The sequence below is a fragment of the Mya arenaria genome, chromosome 10 (assembly GCF_026914265.1).
Source record: "Mya arenaria isolate MELC-2E11 chromosome 10, ASM2691426v1".
In the NCBI taxonomy this organism is placed as follows: Eukaryota; Metazoa; Mollusca; class Bivalvia; order Myida; family Myidae; genus Mya; species Mya arenaria.
In genome coordinates, this window is record NC_069131.1 from 32277322 (window position 1) to 32285667 (window position 8346).

Below are 8346 nucleotides of genomic sequence, written 5' to 3' on the forward strand. Positions count from 1 at the left end.
ACCTCTGCCTGACACAGTTTCTGAATTCATCACTCTTGCTGTTCAAGAAAACAGTTTATGTATCGTTAGTATGAAGGCATACTTGGAAAAGCATGAGGAAATATTTGACTGATAAAGTATTTCCAAAAGTTACTTTTTTGTTTGTCCACGCTAACGTTTAAATATAGTTAACACTCTGTTGTATTCTTATTTTATTATAAATGTCAGATCATGTATAAGGAAAACATTATTGATTGTCAATATTCGAATATATTTTATATATAACTAGTGAAATAGTTCAAACATGGCGTCATTAATGAATAGGTTGCACGTTATAAAATGTAATATAGCGACGTTTACGTATTTACTTCTTAAACAACATACCATAGTCGTTTTTATCAATTCTGATAGCTAATAAACTCGATACTGTGTTACAACTTATGTAATCCTCTATCTTCAATGCAAATGGGAACAATTGGTGTCCTGCTACTTATATGGGTTATTCAGTTGATTGGCTTGTACTATCCTTGTGACAATCAAACAATGAAGATGGGTATTAAGGTAATATTTAAAACATGTAATAATATCAAAATGAGCAAAACTTCATTTTCTCTTTTTGTTATAAGTTGATATCAAATTAAAAAGTTTCCTAACGTTCATCTGAAAAAATACAAAAACATAAAAAGTTAGCAACAACAACAAAACAACAAAAACAATAATGGCACCATTAACAACCACATCAATATCAATGGCACAACCTCCACGACCAATGATGGCACCACAACCTAAAACAAAAACCTTAAATGCATATAACAGCGAAAACACTGCCTGTAAAAAATATGACTTTGTTATATTAAAGACCAAAAAATGATGATTCCACTCTATGAATACTTGGACTGGGATACAAAAATCAATATTCCGAAGTCGGAAGAACACTTTGTTGCCTTTATCAAGGTAGTTAAAGACGCTTCCAAATCATCTCGCCTCAAGGGACAGACCCTGTTGCATTGTCTGTACGTACAAAGTTTGTTTTTACTCCCATTCGCGTTTTATAATTGTCTGTATTTTTAGGATAACATTGTACCTCACAAAAATCACAATGAATAATCAAATCTTTATAGGCATAGATTGATACCGTAGATTAAACATCCATCATATTGCAAATTTAAGAAGTGAAAAAAATAACATTTTATCCTGTCACTTGCATAAAATAACAAGGTGCCGTGTGTTTAGTTTATAAGGATAGTACACCACGTAATGTTTGTCATTTGACCGCGAAAACGGACTTTCTTCTGTCCTGAAATGTCCTAGGAAAAGCACAAATAATGTTTCAGTATCTCATCAATAGTCCGCCAACAACCGACCTCAACAATCAATCGCCCATAAAGTCCCATAGACCAGCATAATAATGACACTGGCAAAACAATCGATAAGAAATCTACATGTGATGTAAAAATCTTACTCCACCTGCAAATGCTAGAAACTGTGCAGCATTCAACGATAGTTAGTTCCATTTCTGTGGTGAATGACAAAATCTCACTTACAACAGAAATGGACTATCTCGTTGCCGGTGTAGTTCTGAACATCCAACACAACAACATGAATTAAATCCGTTTAACATGTAGCGATTGCTTGTAAACACCCGTGATCTTAAACCATGACCTGTGTACAGTTTTGGACTCTGTGACTTAAAGATAATTGTTACATCATCATAACGATCATGTTTTGTGACTGAGCCAGTGTATACACTTTTAAAAGTTTTTTATGTTTGAATTGATATTAAAATGCAATGACTTTGACTATAAGAATACCGCAAAAGCTTTCAGAGCTATTTTTGGGGCGATTCAAACATGGATACCGAGTGTGCTGACGTCAACAGGGAAAAAACAGTTGTCCCCCTTTTTTTAAAGATACTTGATAAATTTTAGGTTATTTATAGTAGTGTTAGGAAATTTGACTCCATTTGCAATCGATAATCGAATCGAATCGGACCAAGCATTTCGATTTACAATCGGAAAATAATCGAAAATTCATAATATCATTAAGGAATACATTCTCCAAACATAGCATCATCATGATCATTTAAATGGTTAAATATGGAATCAGTTCGTGTGATGTTATAGTCATGCTTTTTTCAACAGTAAGTAAATTTCAGTAACCTTTTTCTGTTCTTAATAACTCAACAAAGAAACAAAACAACACAAAACATTGTTAATACTTGCACACCAATTGCAAAATGATGCACACCGCATCAAGTAAGTATCCTAAGCATTTTATCGCTATTAGAACATATTTAATATTTGTGAACCAGCTTAACATTCAATAACCCATTATATTGAACATTTAATTGAAATATCTTAATTTCATAAACCTTTCACACAAAAACGACATCGATTTTGAGCAACCACTATCGATTGTCGCCGATATAGCAATTTATTTCATGCACACCGGTGAAAGGGTGAAAAATATTAGTGATTGATAACTTGATCATTTCACTCTGGCTCAAGTGAAATGATGACCCTTGCTAATTCAATTCTGTACAGACAATTTGGGACTATTTTTCCATATTTAATAAGATTTGCTTCCCTTGACTTTGTATGTCACAAGTACATGTTTGTTGTCGTCTGTAGTACAGTAATATACACATTGGCCGAATCGTATTGAATTGTCAAAATCACATTATGCAAAAGTTTTAATAAAACAGACATTTTTTTGCGATTGATTATAACTATTAAAAAATAACAAGCTTACCAATTTGTGTTTGAGCTATTTCATGGAACATACTGTTGCAATTAACCCGCTTGGTAGGTATCGGTTGAATATTTACTTGGCCACATGTGCTAGTTATAGAGTTGATAGGTCATTTCTTCCTACAAACTCTAAAAGCGTACATGTATGCACAAGCATTTTGAATTTGACCAATTTCCAGTTTACATTCATCAGTTCAACAATTCATTTTTCTTTTTAAAAACTTTCAAAGTCTGCGCTCCATCCCTATCAAAAGCATCTTCGAGCACATTCTCCACATTTCCTCTGGGGTCTTCGTAAACATACGGGAACGTGACATTCAACTTTAATAGATATGTAACTAATTCGCTGTCTCAACAACAAAACATCCTCGGCTGCACTGAGCATGAATTCTCCCCGACAAAATACGGTAATATCCAAAGTCTGAGAGCGACAGTGACTAGATATACACTACGGAAAACACTAAACACTGACTTCCGTTGCTTTTACGAATACACACTTGTATAAGTCCATCATTGTTAATTTAAATCTGTTAAAATTGTTTTTGAATTAACAAAAATGTCACATGCTCAAGTTTCATTGAATTGTATTTCTACGCAATACATTTTGTTTTATTTCCGAAATGCTTTTGTTCAAATACTTTTTTTTGTACCTCAATAAATGTTAAAAATAATTTCAATTCCAACAACCATTTCCATAAAGTGTCGAACTGTTTTTTAGTGGACGGACTGCTTGCGCGAAGAGGAAGCTACGTTGAGCGATTATGCCGCAGTTACTTCCCTTTGCAAAGAGGCCACAAAAATTTTCTCTGGCGGGGAAATATATTGAAAAATCACGATATTTGCATGAAATAAAAAGAAAATTTGGTGAATTCAGTGTAAGATCGTATTTTATTTCACTCGTGGTCACAGAAAAATAATATTTTTACACGTGACTACGCCACTCGTGAAAATATGTTTTCTGTGACCACTCGTGAAATAAAATACGATCTTACACTGAATTCAACAAATATCCTCTGTCAGCGACGATGCATCGATTGTTCTCGATAATCGTTTCATCACTAATTTAAAGTGTTTAAATAAACAAGGTAACATGATAAATAGAATACTAGGTAAGTGCCGTGGATAGAGAAAGCTTATTTGGCTCGGCTGCGGAATTTATCGGGTTCGCATTCTGCTCACCCGATGAATTCTTCCGCCTTGCCAAATAAATTTCCTCCATCCACGACCCTAACCTAGTATTCACTGGAAAGAACGGCCTTTTATGTGTTTTCTCGATATTACTCGAGAAACTGACTAAAGACAATGAAGTCAGTGTGGTCAATGCGGTGAATCATGTCAAAGTTAGAAGACCACTCGCTGTTCCAAAAAAGGTGAATTTAAAACTACTGTTTCAACGCAATCAGTCTATTTTGTATGATTGTGTATAATGACCTGCTTGTTAATAGGTTTGTAACACAATGATACAATGGAACCCAATAACTTATAGAAACAATTGAAGTAGGAATATAATTAACAATGAGACTCTCAAAGTGGACAAGGTTCAAGTCCTAGAGACGCAATTAAACACTGCTTGTTTAATACGACTGTCAATAAATTAACTATGCAATTATTTATAAATAATGAAATAGCTTTAATCACAATACTTTTTAGGTCTAAGCAGATCTCTGTGTTTCAACCACATAACATATATGTGTTTTTAATTCTACATCTGCTAATAGTTATGTCAAGCTGACTATCAAATTGAACAAGAAGTAACTACGATGTTATTACATCATGACGTTTTGCTTTTTTTCATTACGTCGCTAACTAAAAGTACTCATTTATTCTCGTCGTGAATACTGACTACAGATAAATTATGTTTGGAAAGTACGAGTATGCTTTCCTTTTATATTTTTTAAAAAATGTTATGCATATAATTTTTTTAATGCATTTTTAATGAATTTGATCTTTTATGAGCAGTGTTATTTCTGCCACGAGTGTGTTCTCTTTTCCATGAACGCAACTGAAAACGCTGCGTAACACAACACATTAGGGAATGCTGCGTAATACAACACATGAGGGAATGCTGCGTAATACAACATATGAGGGAATGCTGCGTAATAAAACATAAGAGGGAATGCTGCGTATTACATATAAGAGGGAATGCTGCGGGATACAACATATAAGGGAATGCTGCGTAATACAACATATGAGGGAATGCTACGTTATTCAGCATAAGTGGGAATGTTGCGGGATATAACATTTCAGGGAATGCTGAGTAATACAACATCAGAGGAATTACTGCGTAATACAATATAAAGGGGGATGCTGCGTGATACAACATAAAAGGGAATGGTGCGTAATACAACATAAGAGGGAATGCTGCGTAATAAAACATAAAAGGAAATGCTGCGTAATAAAATATAAGAGGGAATGCTGCGTGATACAACACATCGGTGAAGGCTGCGTACTACAACATAAGAGAGAATGCTTCGTGATACAATATAAAAGGGAACGCTGCGTAAAACAATATATGAGGGAATGATACGTAATACAATATGAGAGGGATGCTGCACTATACAACATGAGAAGGAATGCTGCGTAATACAGTTTAAGAGGGAATGCTGCGTGATACAACATAATAGGGCATGCTGCGTAATACAACATAAAAGAGAATGAAGCCGGGTGTCCAGTTTAGAACAATGACATGTGCAGATTGGTTAGTAGCTCTTATAAGACAAATATTAACCAATCAGTTAACATTCCGAACAAATTTGATCAAACCCAAAAAAACTTAACCAATATTACCAATTGGATACAGGAGTGTTGTCCTTGACACGAACACATGAATAAACATTTGACAGATATATGATGACATGTTAAGATGTACTGTACGAATAACATTTGCAGACATGGTTTTACATTATATGTTCTGTATAACCGTTATTACATAAGCTACAGAACGCTAGTATTGAATATGTCATTGTGTTGTAAAAACAACTTTGAGTCTTTTTACCACATGTTCTAATATATCATAAAATTAGCCTAAAGGCAAGGCTAAATATGCAAGCTTGACGTGTGAGAAGTAGCATTTGATTAGATACATCCGTTGTTAATATATGCACCCAACATATGCAGAGTTAGCTTGACAATTTGTTACAGTAAACTAACAACATCGAGCCGATTGACACATTTCTTAACTCGGGCTTCCCGCTCGTTGTGTATAGTAAATAAAGTGTCTTTTATATTAAATGAAAGCATTATACATTAACATGATCATTATGTTGTGATCTAATCCATTATGCTAGAGGCCTTTGTAGAACACACAATAGATTTGAAACATGTAAACCAATATTGGAATGTTTTAATCATGCTTCATTTTGACCTAATTAAGTCATATATGTTGTACAAAATGACACTGAATAAAGATTATTCTTCAATATGACTAGTTTGATTCATTTTAGTCAGCTTTGATGTCATGATCATCTATTTAAGGACAACGATAAGCTTTTAGCGGGAACTAAATAAACGAGAAAAGAATAATGAAGTTATTGATCGATTATAAACGTACTAAGCCATTTACAAACACCTATATGAACTGTTTTTGTTGTAAAATTGACAGTATAAGGCAGTGTTGTATTTACATTATTAAAATATTTTATATAGTATGTGTTTTATATAGAGAGTGTTTTCTTTGTGTTCATCTACACACTACCTACTGAATCGGAACGGTAACAAGTTGAAAGGGTGTAACAGTTCTAGAACAACCGTTCAGTTTTCATTTATCTCACGCGCTATTTATTGAACTTTGTTATCGACACCATAGTACAAACTAAGTACATAACAGCATACCACGTGATTTAGATCATACACTCGAGCCAAAACGGTCCGGTACAATCTGAAATTCTTAGGTTGGGTGTGCCGTACATGTTGATAAGTCTTATAAGGATGTCGATATTTGCATTATTCCTGTGCAAAAAGGGGAGTTTCATCAGTTTTCGAATATAATTAGGAGACATCACATTATTAATATGTGTGTCATCTACAATGCAAAACATTTAGGTGCTATGTTATGCATCAATGTCGTTCGACGGGGGGAGCTTCAGCCATGTGGGTGAAATTACTCATTAACTTATCAAAATAAAATAAAACAGTTAATATTAATTATCATACCCTCTTGCAGCTTGGTGACAGTGTTTGTGATTATAATATTATCATCGATCTATAACATCAATTGAATGATTTAGGTAGTGGGTGGACCAGAGGTCTACTTAAGATCACTTGGGAAGGCGTACCTTAGGCAGTGCGCCCTTTCCCAGAAATAAGACATAATTATAGCCTATAGACGTGGTATCATTGGGGAATATGGTCCTCCTTAAATCATATTTGTAATAATAAATTCTAAAAGTGTGCATTCGATACCTACTGGAAACGTTCGTGGACAATTTTAACCTAAAAACGTTTGTAATAAGACTAGCGTTATTTCCCTTATACATTGAAATAAAGTCAGCTTATAATATGTTTGCCGGTAACAAACAGACAACATTCTAAATTTACAACACAGATGCATAACAACCATCTTGTTTTTTACGAAAAGTCGTTCTTTATTGTTTTGTGAAATCGTTAGGTGTATAAGTGTTATAATGAAAGTTAACTCAATTGTAGACGTTGAATAGTTAATTCTCGGACACTCCTTCGCAAAGGAAAAGTGTAAAGAGCGAAGAAAAATGACAGGTGAATAAGTATATCAGGCACTATTGGGTGCAAGTTGGTCACTCCATTAATGTTTCTAACACATTTGGACTTTGTGGTCTTATGTTTGGATTTATTTGTTTAATGTTGTTTTTGTGCTGCTCTTGTGGGGAGACATACAAGATTTAACACACTATGTAGATAAGGTTGGATTTTTTTATTCAAAATAAAAGAGTTTTGAAAACTCAAAAAAAAAAAATAATTGCCATCGTAGGTCAACGAAGGCAACGGTATCTGCAAAGGGATAACTGACCAATATCTTATAACTGTTTCCAGTTGAGATACATTATTAGTATGTACATGTTGTGTGTATGAATAAGGTGGTTAAGTATGTTTTTTTTTCACAAATCGCACGCAACCAAAAGTAGATTCACTAAAGTTGTATGGGTTCCTTATCTTTCTTCATATTAAATTTACCCCGCCCGGTAATGACGAGCATATAGTGAACCTATATTTAACTTGAGCATGCTCTAAAATCTTAAACGGTGAATAATGGTTCCTTGGATTAGGTTTTGTTATAATGCATTTGTTTTCCTTACCGCTCTTGCAACGTTATATATTTGTTTCCATTATTCGTCGTAAGATTTTTGTAACCGCATATTGTTATTCTGCGCAACTTCCGCTGTTTTAAGGAAAAGATCAGTCATGTATAAGGTGACTGATCCTTTTGAATTGTTAATGTATATATTCCAAAACTTAATGCTTTGTTTGAAACCTTTATTTGCGCCAGTAGCGTACTTTTCAAGATGACTGTCATTATTTTCTTAAAACATTCTTTTTGCGTGGCGATCGCAAGACTTCCATTCAATTTGTTGGTACTGCAATCATTTTGGTTGGCACCGCCAACGTTTAAGCTAGCACTGCCATCATGTTTCGTGGCAAAAGC